Consider the following 14,636-nt stretch of genomic DNA (forward strand, 5'->3'; position numbering starts at 1 on the left):
CCAGCCTGGCCAAGGTGACTTTGGGGTCTTGATTCCCCTTGGAAGTGACCAAACTGCACAGGAAGCGGGAATCTGCTTCTCCTTCTGCCGCCCCCACCTCTACCCCGTGCTCTCTGTGCTCTCTCGTGCTCTCTTACATGAGAGAGCTGTAAGTAAAATCTTAACATCTTAAAAGAAAAAAAAGTGGAAGGTATCAGTAAACACGATTACATTCTCCCACGCCCAGATCTCCAGAGGGCTGGTATGGAAAGAGCACTAGACAAGGAGTCAAGAGGCTCACTGGTCTGCTTTCTGTGGATTTACCTCCCTGAGCCACCGCTAACAGGTCGCTCCGACTACTCAGAGGCTCAGGCTGGCAATGAGGAAACCAAACCCAGAGAATGGGGGGTCAGCACCAAATAACAATGCCTGTCTCCACGGCATGGGACCTGGGGTGCGTGCTGGGAGGCAGAAGGCCGCAGTTTGTATTCTGACCCCATGGTTTACAAGCGGCATGACCTGGAGGAAACTTCCGAGCCTCAGCTGCCTCACCCCTGACATGGAGATCTCATTGACGTCGACCCCAGAGCAGCAGTGTGGGACTGAGATGACGTGTGCCTGGCCAGTAAAATAGTAAGTGTTCCATAGCTAACAAACTCGCAATTAGTTCCTTCCCCCCTTCCATGAAATGAGCAGCTTGGACTTTCTAATATACAAGCTAACTTTCTTGTACTGATGCTAAGTATAAACTTTAATCTTAATTTGATTAGGTGGTTTTTCAAGATTATACAAACATGTATCCGTGATGTAGCCAACATTCACGTACCCATGACCAGCTTAAAAAATAAACCTTATCAGAGTAGTTTATATGTCTAAAAAATGATTTGGCATTTTAAAAGATTTTATTGATTTATTTATTGAGAGAGAAAGTGGGGGGAGGGGCAGAGAGAAAGAGAGAGAGAATCTGCAGCAGGCTCCCTGCTGAGTACAGAGTCAGACCCAGGGCTCGATCCCACAACCCTGAGATCATGACCTGAGCCAAAATCAAGAGTCAGGTGCTCCACTGACTGCACCACTCAGACGCCCCAATTTTCAAGGTTTGAAAATTTTGTGTAACTGTTATCATGGTTATGACTTCATCCGCAACTTGTTTTGGTGTTTTCTCCCAACGATGTGTTTGTGAGACTTGTCCGTTTCAACATGTATAGACCTTGTTTATTGGGTTCCACTGCTGTATGGTATCACATGATGTAAATCTGGCACAAAAAAGTGTTGCTCTGGACATCCTAGTAATGGTCTCCTTGTGCCCACAGCCAGGTTTCCAAGTCTGAGGGAGTGTCTTTCCAGGCCCACCAGATGCTGGTGTAAGCCCAGTGGAGAAGGGGGGCTGGGGAGGGAGGCTGGATTGGGGGTGGGGGTGGGAAGGAGGCATGGGGGAGCTGAATCTTATTTAACAGGTTTTGAAGGCTTTGTAAGTAACAGCTCTTAAAACACAATATTTTGAAGATTTAAGTGTAAATGAATCAGAGCCATATGGATTCCATTTGCCTTAAATTACACAGGACTTAAAGTGGGGCTCAGTGCTCCGGGGCAAAGGTGCAGGCCTTTCATGGGTTGTCTCCCTTGCTTGCCAAGGGCCTGGACTTATCCGGAGGCTCTGGCTGCAGAGGACGGCAAACGCTAACTACCCAGGGCCCTGGGATGCCCTGGTCCTACTTCTTCCTCTGCTCCTGCTTTGCATGTGGCCTTGGGCCAGATGCCCTGCTTTTCTGGGTGTTAGTTTCCTTATTGGTAAAATGAAATGTCTAAGAGGTGGCACAGCATAGTAATTAAGAGCCTGGCTTTGAAACCATCCTTTAACAGCTTTCTGGCTCTGAGACCTCAGGCAAATCACAACTAAGGCTTTTGGGGGCCTCAGCTCTCTCATCTGTAAAATGGGAAGTAAGAGTAGCCACTTCATAGGTGGTTGTGAAAAATAAATTGGCTAGTAGTACACCCAGAGGGCGCCTGGCTCCTAGTAAGTACTTAGTTGGTACCACTTTTGTTTTGTCTTTATGTTCCTTATGAAAGACAGGTCCAACTCTGCTTTTCCGTGGTGCTCCCAGGCAGAGATGATGGAAGTGAGTTTGAGAGATGAGACATGGTTACATGGTGTTCAACCACTTCCTATTCTTTTAACAATGACAGTTCTATTATGTGTATAATTTTTTAAGGGGGGGGCACAGGGAGAGGGAGAGAGAAAATCCTGAGCAGGCTCCATGCTCCGTGTGGAGTCCCACGTGGGGCCCCATGAGATCATGACCTTGGCTAAAATCAAGTCAGACACTTAACCGACTGAGCCACCCAGACACCCCGAATTCATATCATTTTAAATGTGAATACATACACATAGGCTTATAAAGTGGATCATGCTGAGTTATAATCTGCTCTTTTTTTGGAAGATTTTCTTTATTTATTTGAGAGAGAGAGAGAACACGAGCTGGGGGGAGGGGCAGAGAAAGAAGGAGAAGCAGACCCCCGCCGAGCAGGGAGCCTGATATGGGGCTTGATCCCAGGACCCTGAGGTCATGACATGGGCTGAAGGCAGACACTGAACCAACTGAACCACCCAGGCGCCCTACAATCCACTTTTTTAGCTTTCACCATACTACATCTATATTTCCACGGCATGAATGTCCATGTATGACATTTTTCTCCATGTGAATTGGAGCACAGTAAACCAACACATACCAAGCACTTACCATGTGCCAGCTTCTGTGTTAGATATTTTCCACACATGTCCTCATTTAATCCTGAAAACAAGAAAATGAATTTGGTATCAGGATTACCTCCATTCTCCAGCCAAGGAAGCTGAGGCTCGGAGAGGCTAAATGACTCGCTGAAAACATCGCACAGGTCCAGACCTGCTGACTCCTGAGCATGAGAGCTGATCTGCTCCCGGGCACTGCCTGCGGACTCAAAATACATCACAAAGTGACTTCTGGCCCCCTACTCCTGGATGCTCAGATTTTTTCCCCTGGCTTTTCACTCTTATCAGTAGTACATGATGTATATTCTTGTATAAAGATCTTTGCCAACGTTGTGCTCACTTTTGGGGAATCAGTTCCTTGAAGTGGATGGTCCAGTGTATGGGGCTTTTGTTATGGAGCAAGAGAAACAGGACTCAGCCCCGTTGGAGGCTGGGCTGCAGGGAGAGGCAGGAAGCCCTCTAGCAGACAGGCCCTGCTGGAAAGCCAGGGTGGCTGACTAATCCACAGACTATGTGCGCTGCTTGAGTTTATCTGAGCGCTGGTTTCCCGTGCTCCTCGTGCTTACCCTAGAGCTCTCAGGAATTCAGTTTATTTCCATCCTGGTTTTGCTGACTTTGCTGAAGTCCCTGCCCACTGGATCAGCTGCAAGATACCGTCACACACACACACACACACACACACACACACAGCCCTCCAGGAATCAGGCGTGAGCAAGACACTTGTTGGGAAGAGACCAAAGATCCAATGGCAAGTGGCAACCCTGACTTACACAGAAAGATCAATTCCCTGGAGAAAAAGCTGTTTGCCAGAGTTACATAAATCATTTCTTCCCTGAAATGTGCTGGATTCCTTTAACATTTTTGCAACAGCTATACTGGTTTTGAAAAAAAAAAAAAATGACATCTTCATAGTTTTTTAACAATTCCTCAAATATATACAAACAAAAGCCTTTTCAAATTCTCATTTCAGACTGATTGTATATAAAACAGCTTTTCAAGGACTGGGCATCTTGTTAAAATACAGATTCTGGGGGCGCCTGGGTGGCTCAGTGGGTTAAGCCACTGCCTTCGGCTCAGGCATGATCTCAGAGTCCCGCATTGGGCTCTCTGCTCAGCGGGGAGCCTGCTTCCTCCTCTCTCTCTGCCTGCCTCTCTGCCTACTTGTGATCTCTCTCTGTCAAATAAATAAATAAATTCTTTAAAAAAAATAAAATAAAATACAGATTCTGATTCGGGTGCCCTGGGTGGGGCCTGAGAGTCTGCATTTCTGTCCCGCTCCTGGGTAAGGCCCATGCTGCTGGTCCCCAGCCAGAGCAGCAAGCAGGATGGAGCACAGGGTATATTTGGAAAAGCAGAGTCTTCTGCCGTGGACCTGCCCCTCTCTGGTTCCTGCTCAAGACCTTCTAATGTCAGAGCTGCCAGGGAACTTAGAAACCATTTGGTCAGAGCTTCTGCAGACACAGAGGAAAACTGAGTTCCCTCCCAGGGCCAGGGAGCTGGAGCCAGAGCATGGCTAAGGGTTCCAGGTTCCTTTGGTTGCCACAGAAGCCAGAACTTCTTCAGTTTGAACTGTGGGACCAGGGAAGGCTCTGAGAATGGCTGAGGGGAGCTGTGGCTCCTGTAAGGGAAAGGCCACCAGGCAGAGTGCAGAGCCCATGCCAGGCACCATGTGGATGCTCTACATGCTTACACTCTCAGAAACCCCCCCTCGGCCCTGCACGGTAGCACTAGCCATCCCATTTCACACAAGGAAACTGAGGCCCAGAGAGCACAGCTGAAGAGAGAATACTTTTGCATCAAGCGAGTCCACCTTTTGTGGTGCCCTGGGTGATTTCCCTCTTTCTTCCATCTCCAAGGCCCACTGTGTCCTCCCAGCACTTTGCTGCCTTTCAGCTCTGGGCCAAGTGGTGTCAGTCAGGATGGGCTTCCAGGAAGAGGCACCTGGACAAGATTTGACATTGTGGGAGACCTATGCCTATGACCTCTCTACTTAAGTTCTTTGCGTCCCAGGGAGTCCGGTCCACAGTCCTCCCAGGAGCCTGGGAGTCCGTCAGCAGGCAGCCTGGAGCCAGGGCCTGCTCCTTCCCAAAAAGATGACCCACCACCCTGTTTGTCTAATGTGACCACTTTGGAAAAATTGTTTGTTCTCATCCTGCTAAAAACAGCTTCAAAGTGACTCCTGTCTAGACTGTGCCAGGGTTGATTATCAGATCCTCAACCTGATCCAAACCACAGGGGGCATAGTCATTTGCTTTAATGCAATTAAAGCAAAATATAATAATGTATCCAGGCCAGGGACAAGAACAAGCCTCCCTGGAACGTGGGAGGAGAAACCAGCTCTGGATAATTTCTTCTCAGCTCCAAAGTAGCGAGTTTAGACTTTCCTGCCTCCCTCTCCAAGGCAGCCTAGGGCTTTGGACAAGGGAGCTTTTCCTGCTGAGCGCCACCAAGTGAGGGTGGCCTGGGAAGAGTGGGGCTTGGAGGAAGCAGTGTGGGGATGGGATGTGGGGAGGATACCACCGAGCACAGTCCCGGGGGAGGGACGCCGGAGAAGAAGGAAGGGAAAGATGAGAAAAAGGATCACAGAGAGAAGAGGAAAGAGATTCAGCCAGCTCAGTAATTCCCAGACTCTGACAAACCCCCTGTCCCAGGGAGGCCAGGGCGCGCCTGCCAGGTCTTCCCAGAGGACAGACGTGAGTGAGGTTCATTGAGCTTCCCCAGGAAGGCACCCAGAAAATGAATTTTTGGTGCTCAGAGAGCCACAGGAAACAAAGAGCAATCCTATGGCCTTGACCTGGTGGCCAGACACGGCCTTGCTGGCCGCCGGGTTCTGTCCAACATCCCGGGTTCTAGGGAGGAAGAGGATGATTGCTCACATCATTCCCCCGGCCTGCCCAGGACGTCGTCAGGGAATCCTGGGCACTTAGCCCATACATGGGGTCTGTGAGGAGCTCCGCACTCTGCCCACAGGGCTGCCCTGACTAAGTCCCCACAGACTACAGGCCTGAAATGGGAATTTATTTCCTCACAGTCCTGGGGCTGGAAAGTCCAGAACGAGGGTGTTGGCAGCGTTGGTTCCTTTGGAGGGCTGTGAGGGAAGGTTGTGGTCCAGGCATCTCTTGTACATGACCGTTTTCTCCTGGTCTCTTCATATCGCATTCCCTCCATGCGTGTCTCTGTCCAAATTTCCCCCTGGAGCAAGGACACCAGTTTTACAAGATGCTTTCATTTTCACATGATTACCTCTGTAAGGACACTGTCTCCAGATGTGGCTACCTTCTGAGATACTGGGGGTTAGGATTTCAATGTATGCATTTGGGGGAGCGGGCACACAGTTCTCCCACAACCGTGTCCTTGGGGAGCTCCCCCTGCAGCACTGGCAGGGGTATAGGTGGGGGACAAGCTCTGCTGAAGCCCAGCTCACCCAAGCTCCACGACACTGGGAAACCTATCAACCTTCCCGGGGCCACCTCCCCTTGCTCATCTGCAGTTATACTGCCCCCATGGTGGGGAGCAGAAGTGTGCCAGCTCCCCATGTCTTTCCTCTTCTGCTGATGTGAATTCTGCAGCAACAAAGCATCCTTGGAAACCCTGTGCGCCCTGCCTGGCCAAACTGAGGTTCCCTGAGAACAGAGAAGGGCTTTCTCCCTAGAACGTTTAGGTCTTAATGTTTCTTACTCCTTCCTCCTGCTGCTGTTGTTGCCTGTTCTGATTCCGAGGACTATCACTATTTTGTTTGTTAGTGGCTACCACTTATTGAAGACTGAACTGTGCAGACCTATGCCAAGTGTTTTAGAATCTTTTTCTCATTTTATCCTCATGATAACCCAAGATAGGATAGGATAAGTCAGGACAGGAACTGTTGCTGTCCCCATTTTGTTCATGAATACACTGAGGTTTTAAGAGTCTGCGTAAGGCCCATAGGACAGAGCTAGGAACCTACTGGCGAGCATCTCAGAAAAGCAGATCTCAGCTCTGCAGATGTGGGCCCCTAGAGTCTGGGAGAGAAAGGGATTTGAGAAGTGGTCGAGTCCAGTGGCTTTCCAGGGCCCTGTGCAGAGACCCCCTTTTGCATACCTTGAGTCCTCAGCTGAGGAGAAGCGGGTGGGGGAGGGTGGTGCTTGCAAACCCCACCCCCGGGCCTGCATGCTGTGTCCCCTGCCAGCAACTGCCCAGCACACAGCATCTCAACACATGCATCACAGATGAGCGATTGTATCTATCAACTGCAGTCATAAAAACAGCCACTTGTGTTGCCCTATAACCATCTGCCAGGCTTGGGGCTAAGCTTTGGACCTACAAACCACAAAATCTCCGGGCCCGAGCCCAGTGCCTGGCACGTAGTAGGTGCTCAATGACTATTTGTGGGATGAATGGCCCTTTGACCCCTAATGGGAGCAAGTCTGCACATAAATTTCAGCTCCAGGCACTTTGAAGCTCCCCCAGGGGACAGCTGCCTTTCTTGTTATCGAGGACCCCCCAGGCCCCACCCCTCCCCTACCCCTCCTGCCCCCTGGGCCCATCCAGGCCAGGGACCTGGGGCCGCCAGAGCCAGGAGATAAGGGTGATGGATGGCCAGTCGCCTGGCTCCACTGAAGCCTGGGGTTTCCTGGGAGCGGGAGACAGTCTAGTGATTCCAAAGCCCCGTGGAATTTGAATGGAGAGAGCTTGAGGAGGGGGTGGGGGCAGTGTCCCAAGTGTCCCTATCTCTTCGGGAGATGTGGACCCGACAGTAGGTTTCGGCACCCCCCGGCTGCCTTGATCTCCTTCCATGTCGACAAGGCTCCCTTTCAGCAAGTGCTGGACACCGGGACTCAGGAAATCGTCATTGGAGCTTCCAGGGGGAGGCTGGGGGATGGCGTCCCCGGCTCTCCTACTCTGTCCCCTCCCCTGGGACATTGGACCCAGAATCTGGAGGTAAGGCAGGCTTGCTTCCCCCTTCGTGATGGGCTCTACCATTAACTGAGTCCTTGGCAAAACAAGAAATCACTTAACATTTCATATACCTAAAGCTTACACAGTGTTATATGTCAAATATATCCAGTTAATTTAAAAGAAAAAGAAATCACAGTGCCTGGCCCTATGTTCCCTCATTGGTGAAAGAAGTCTCAGGGGAGGTGCTCCCTTCCAGCCAGGCTGAGATGGGGATTCTAAGTAACTGAGAAGGGGTGAGCTGGGGCTGAACACACTGAATTCCGGCTGAGGCGAGCTTGTGCTTGGATCCAGACAGTAACATTCATTGGTTTGTGTAATTTAAAATCTCTGATCCCCAAACCAAGATGCTTCATCACTTTAGGTAGATTCTAGAGTCTGAGCATGTTAGATTTTGAAGGACTCTGAGAAACTGAAACTTATACACTTTTTTGTCTTTTCTTTCTCTTTGGACTTAAGTTTATTTTAAACTTAAAAATATATCTATATCTATATCTGTATGTATTGTTTAACCACAAATAATGCTTGAATATATCTTCCTTGGTCAAAAAAAAAAAAAATACAAGGGCACCTGGTGGCTCAGTGGGTTAAAGCCTCTGCCTTCGGCTCAGGTCATGATCTCAGGGTCCTGGGATCAAGCCCCGAATCGGGCTCTCTGCTCAGTGGGGAGCCTGCTTCCCCCTCTCTCTCTGCCTGCCTCTCTGCCTACTTGTGATCTCTGTCTGTCAAATAAATAAATAAAATCTTCTTAAAAAATATAAAGTTAAAGTACCCTCAGTGCAGGCTACCCTCATTTCTCTTTCCAGAAACAACACCATCATTTGGGGATGTACCCCCCCAGCTCTTCCTCAGCACCTTTCCATTTACAGGCTCATCCACAGACAGACCGATGTAAGGGAGGGGCTTGTATGAAAGGAATCAGCCCTCTCTGGTCTCGATCCCTTCTTCCACCATGCAGCCCTATGGCCTGGAGAGACCCATCCACACCGGGATGCAGGGATCCGTCTCATGTCCCCTAACTAGGATGCAGGTCATGGCCAGGAGGCTCTGCCTTCCAGGTAAGCTCCGAGAAGGTGAAGACTTGGTCAGTTTTATTCACAGATGATTCCCCATGTCTAGAGCAGTGCCCTGAAGTCATAATAACTATTCCATGAATGAGTAAAGAGATGACAAATGAGTGATCCCTGGCAGGTAACCCATCCCTTACGGGTGGACATGTCCAATTGCTTCCAACTTTTCACCAGCACAAACTATTGCAATGACACCCCTGAAGGTGCTCCCTGTGTCCACTTTTTTAAAAAGATTTTATTTATTTATTTATTTGAGAGAGAAGGAGAGACAGAGAGCACGAGGAGGGAGGAGAGGGAGACGCAGATTCCCAGCTGAGCAGGGAGCCCGATATGGGACTCGATCCCAGGACCCCGGGATCATGACCTGAGCTGAAAGCAGAGGCCAAACCAACTGAACCACCCAGGCGCCCCATTGAGGAACGGTAACTAGCAAGGGCTCCCTAAAGCCCCAAAGAGCACAGTTTGAAATACTCTGGTAAGGCCAAACACTTCATAGATGAGAACCCAGGGAACCCAGAGAGGGCAAACAAGTCACCCCAAGGTCACCTAACACATTAGGGATTGATTTGAATTTCTCTTCCTTCATTTGACTCTCTCAGTACTTAGACTTTCTCGGACCCCCAACTCAGCTTGTGTACCTTGGGAGGGTGACTTTAAGGGCAGAAGGTCTGATTCACTCAGCATAGAAAAGGAACCCCCTCCAAAATCAGGAGGTTCTTGTCCTGGGGCTTTTGTCCCACTGTTGAGCCCTGGAACGATCTAGGCAAATTGCATGTCCTCCCTGAGACTCAGTTTCTCTAATCTGTAAAGTGACCAGAGATTCTTGCTTAACTCTTAAAGTCAAGATAACAGGAAAGAATTTGCAAAACAGAAAAGAGGCATAGGAATCTGAGAATCAGTTAGAAATGTAGAATTTTTTAAAAACAGATCTTGGATTAAAAGATAAAGAATGTTTCTACTTTTATGAGAAGGAAAAAAGAAAAAATAAATACATATAAATATATATATAGAAAGAGAGAAAGAGAGAGAATAAATTTGCACTAATACCGAAGAAGTGATAGCAGTTACCCAGCAAATGTAAATTGTTAGTGCTTTCCTGGGAGTTCAGAATTGCAGAGGAGAAAGTGGAAGCTATTAACATTTTCTTTCTACACCCAATTTTGTTTGATTTTGTAAGAGCTTACCAAAACAAAAGATGTATTTACCTATTAAATATGTAACTTCAAAAAAATCAAAAGTGAAAAGATACAGGAAAAAACCAAGGCAAAGGCCATAAATAACTCATTAGCAAAGAAAAAAAATCATTTACAAAGAAAACATACAAATAGCTAAACAAGAAAAAATAGATACAAATTAAAAGAACAATGAAATTCCTTTGTGTGTGTGTGCCTATCAAATTGTAAAAAGTGGTAAGAAATAAAGACCAAAAGGTTTGCTTTCTTGCCCTAGAGAGAGGGTAATCATAATGAGGATTAGCAGGAAAGAGAGGGGGACACCCGCACCCCTAATGGTGATGACAAGTCCGTCCTGTCCTGCTCCCCAGTGCTCTGATAGAGTCATCTTGAGGACAAGCAGAGATGACAGGCCAGAGTCCCTGCTTCCTTTGGCTTCCACCTCCTCCCCGTCATGGAGACCCACTGTGGCGTCCACTGGCCCTCCGCTGCCCACCAGGGACACTCTATCCTCATCAGACCTAAATCCCCCTTCTTCTGATAAGAGTCCTGGATCCTGTGACAAAACCAGAAAAGATTGGAAAGGTGCCTGGTGCACGCAGACTGTTCCTTACTCCGTAAAGAATTGCTGGGTTCAGAAGAGAATGCCCGTTTGTGGGATCAAAGGTCATCTCTGTTAAGCCTCTGCCTCTAAGCACCTCTGCACCAAAGGCTTTATTTGGGTGGGCTTTTGTGGGAATACAATGCCATACTAGGAAAAACCATTAGCAATCATCTGGTGCAATGGCCCCATTTTATATTAGGGGAAGTGGAGGCACAGGAAGGCTTATGAGAAATTCAAATCATCCAACTGATTAGACAGAGCAATGCCTAGAACCAAGGTCTCTTGACTCCCGTCCAGCTTCACCCAAAGACACTTGCCATGTCTTTTTTTTTGGACTGGATCTGTTCTTTGATCTCTGTATATTAAAATCTATTATCTGCCTGGCTATGGCTAAAAATCTCACTTGTTCAGTCGCAGAAGACATTCTACATTCAAACATAGATTATATATTTAAAAGGAGAAAAAATACAGTTCTGATACAGGTATAATAAATAGCATTAATAATAAACTGTAAATATCAGCAAGTGGTGAAATAAAATCATTCTAAAGAATAAAATGTTAAATAAAACAATTTTAAAAATCCTCTAATTATATAACAATATACAGATGCAAAGCACAAGGAGTTGTTCATGTGCTCAGCACAATGCCCTTGTCTTTGTTTTATTCAACACCCCCAACCAAAGATCTGCTCCCGGAGAGAAGGAAGAGGGGTAGAAGTAGCCTCAGGCAGTAATTCAATCTCTATCCAGAATTCATGTTGAGTACTAACTTACTGGCCTAAAAATGAGTCCTGGTGTTAAGGAGGTTCTCTTTTTAAATTCTCAGGTAAAGTCTTAAAAAATGGTGATTAAGAGAAGAACTAGGCAAACTTCTGTGGTAAATAGCCATATAGTAATGGCTCGGGTTTTCGAAGACATATCGTTGGTTTGCAACGGCTTTGCACTTATAACCTCAAAAGCAGCCACAGGCAACACATACGTAAGTGAGTGTGACTGTGTTCTAATAAAACTTTATTTATAAAAACAGGCAGGGTGCGGGGCATTTGGCCCATGGGCTGTATTTTGCCAACCCCTAGTTAAGAGCATGGACTTGGGAGTTGGACTTGAATTGGAATCCTGACTCTGCCGCATCTTTATTTGTGAGAGTTTGAACAAATGGCATAATTATTTGAGCCTCATTTGTAACATGAGGCTAATAATTGCCCCGGGTCATAGAACACCTGGTCAGTGGAACCCCACATGTTGTGGGTGCTCAGTAAGGGCCTCAGTAAGCGGGCTTCAGCCCACTCTGCTGGAAGAAGCCAGTCTTCCCATTCTGAAGCCACAGCCCCAACCAGCCATTTAACTTTAGACTGCGGCTGTCACTTAACAACAACTCCAAAACTCTGTTTCCTCCCCTGTAAAGTGGGAAATGAAACTCATTGATCACCAGGACTTTTATCTACATCGTCTTACCTCACTCTCAGAACAGCCCTTGTTATTGTTACTGTCCCCATTTTACAGAAGAAGAAACTGAGCCGCAGAGAGTAAAGGGCCACTTTTAGGTAGTAAGTGGTAGAAATCAGATATTTAAGGTCATGATATTTCCTTCCATGAAACCACATTGCCTCCTCAGAAAATGAGAAGAGGGCTTCAGAAAGCATTCCAGTCCACACAACTCTGAACCTTTGTGTCACCCACCTGGCACCTGAAACTCCTCCCAATGTCCCCAGCCGGCCGCTGTTTCCACACCCTCAGAACAGGGGAACTCGGCTCCCCCCGAACCACCCATTTCCTCCTTGGTCAGCACTGTGGTGAGGTCTCGGATTGAATGCACCTCAACTCCTGTCACTTCAGCCAAGAGACGGGATATTCTCATTGAGGAGCCCCAAGCCTTCATCCCCCTTTCTCTCCTGGATACTCAGCCAGGCCCTTCCTGACAGCTTCTACATCCCCTTACTTCCCAGCCCTGTTCCTATAGTCCAGGGGGCGCGGCATGGAGGCCCCTGGCCCTCCTGCTATCCCACCGTGGGACTGCTTGCTATGTCTATACCCTTGGAAGACTGTGGCGCCCAGAGTAGCGTTCCTGCCCAGCGGGCTGAGATGTCGCGAAGGTGAGTCAGCTCATTCCCGTGATAGCATCTGCACAGCCAGCCCGGGAGGCCAGTGCTTCATGCACGGGAGGGATGGGTTTGGGACACAGAGGAGCCTCTTCTGTCCTTGCTGAGCCTTCCCCTGGGGCAGGGAATAGGGGTAGGAGAAGAAAGATCCCCCTTTCCGGTAACAACTTTTGAGAAAGGGGGTATCAGTCTGACTCTTACAGAAACTGGGCCTTTAGGAACCCTCATGAACAGCCTGGGCCAGAAGAACTGGCTCAGAAGGGGGCAAGGCCATAGTGGAAACGAGCTTTGTGATTTCTGGGGCTGCGAGGATGAGGAAGTCCTCACGGTGCCAGTGTGATCATTCAGAAGACGTCCATCCTTCTGACTGCCGGACAGGGCTGCTGAGCTGGATGGAGCCAGAATGCCTGGATTTGATTCTCAACACTGTTGAAAAACTCCTGTGACATAAGACTGATCATGTTTCCTCTCTGGTCCCTAGTTTCCCATGTGTGGTTGACTGCTTGGGGCTCCTTCAGCCTCTCCAAGAGTCAGCATGGAGAGTGGTGGGAGGTGAGAGCCCTCTGTGGAAATCCAACTCTGGGTCTTCTGGCTGTTTGACTGAAGACAAGTTACTTCACCCCTGCACCTTGGTTTTCTCATCTATAAAATGGGATAATGACAAAGTGCTCCGTGTGCCTGGCCCTACTCAGTGCCCCATAAATGGTGGTGGTTCTGGTGGTCACCTAGGCCTCATCCCTCTCCATATCCTGAGATTCTACTAGGGGATATGGGAGAAATGGGGTGCCTGAAGGGGGTAGGGCTGTTAGTAAGACACTGAATGACCTCCGAATCCCATGTCAAGGGACACTGGGACTTTGGTCACCCCCATACCTACCCATGTCCTGCATGTTCTTCCTTCCAGGCCTCTGGCTTCCCTGCTCCCTCCCAGGTCCAGAAAGTCTTTTCTACTCTACTGCTCACCCTCCAGAGCTCTGCTTGACTGCCGTCTTCTTCCAGGATCTTCCACGGCCTCTTCCTCCTCTGACACCTTCTAGCTTCTCTGTAAAACCCGCGCTTGGCAACCTTCCATTTGGTGTTATCTGATGGGTGAGACAGAGCTTCAAGAAGGGCTAACTATCCATGAGACACCATACGTGCTGCCCATGATACATTCAGGGGCCCACAGAAATGTCACTCTTTCTTTTAAAATCAAGATGAAAAAACAAACCAAAAAAATGAATATATAACAATGAATCCAAACCGATTATATTCATCTTGATACCTATGCAGTGGTCTTTTAAAATAATTTTTGATGGAGCTTCTGCCATGAAAGGTGCATGGAGGCCAAAGTGCCCAAGGCCCATGAAAGCTGGAATGTGGCCCTGGGTGCAAGCTGTCTGGGCCTCAATGTGCACCCGGGTCCGGTACAGGTCTCTGCTCGGCCTGGCTATCCCGTGAGTCCCGGGAGTGGGGGATGGGGTCATCGCTGCTCACTACCCTGTCCTTGCAGCCTAGCACACTGTAGGTGCTTGAGAAAAGAGGTGCGGCAGAGGGCTGGCCATCAGAAGGGGGGTGTGTGTGTGTGTGTGTGTGTGTGTGTGTGTGTATGCATGTGCCTCTAACTCTCAAGCAAGGATCTTCCCTCTCTACCTTTGTTTCTGTCTGCAAAAGGCACCTGAGTGGAATCAACCCGGGTGCTTAGAATCCCAGATTTATAGGAAGTCGGAGTTTAAAGGGAGAACTGATTCATGCCACAAACATTTCTTAAGCACCCATGGTATATAAGCACGGTGCCCAGGGCGTTGGAGGATCCCACCAGCGGGTCTTACAGAGGGTCCTTAGGGACTTTCAGGGTCTAAGAAGATCCAAATATGTAAGTAAATGCACATGTAAAATATCCTTCCCGTAGAGACCTCTGACATCAGATTCCCCAAAAGCTAAAGTCTCTAAAATCTGAAGAACCACTACCGGTTCGAGCCCATGATCCAATAAGCTTTTCATAGTTGGGTCCATTGAGGCAAGGATGTGACTTCTTCAAGATCACACAACT

The 14,636-nt window shown here is 48.3% G+C and overlaps 1 long non-coding RNA gene across 1 annotated transcript in view; it reads left to right on the forward strand.

Moving 5' to 3' along the window:
• The first annotated feature begins 266 nt into the window (after positions 1–266).
• LOC106004098 overlaps positions 267–14,636 on the forward strand; it is a 31,523-nt gene continuing 17,153 nt past the window's right edge. The window contains exon 1 of the long non-coding RNA XR_001176975.2: positions 267–612. This is a non-coding gene — a long non-coding RNA (uncharacterized LOC106004098). The remainder of the gene's footprint in view (positions 613–14,636) is intronic.

This window comes from Mustela putorius, unplaced genomic scaffold, assembly GCF_011764305.1.
Source record: "Mustela putorius furo isolate JIRA1106 unplaced genomic scaffold, ASM1176430v1.1 tig00000407_pilon_pilon_pilon, whole genome shotgun sequence".
In the NCBI taxonomy this organism is placed as follows: domain Eukaryota; kingdom Metazoa; phylum Chordata; class Mammalia; order Carnivora; family Mustelidae; genus Mustela; species Mustela putorius.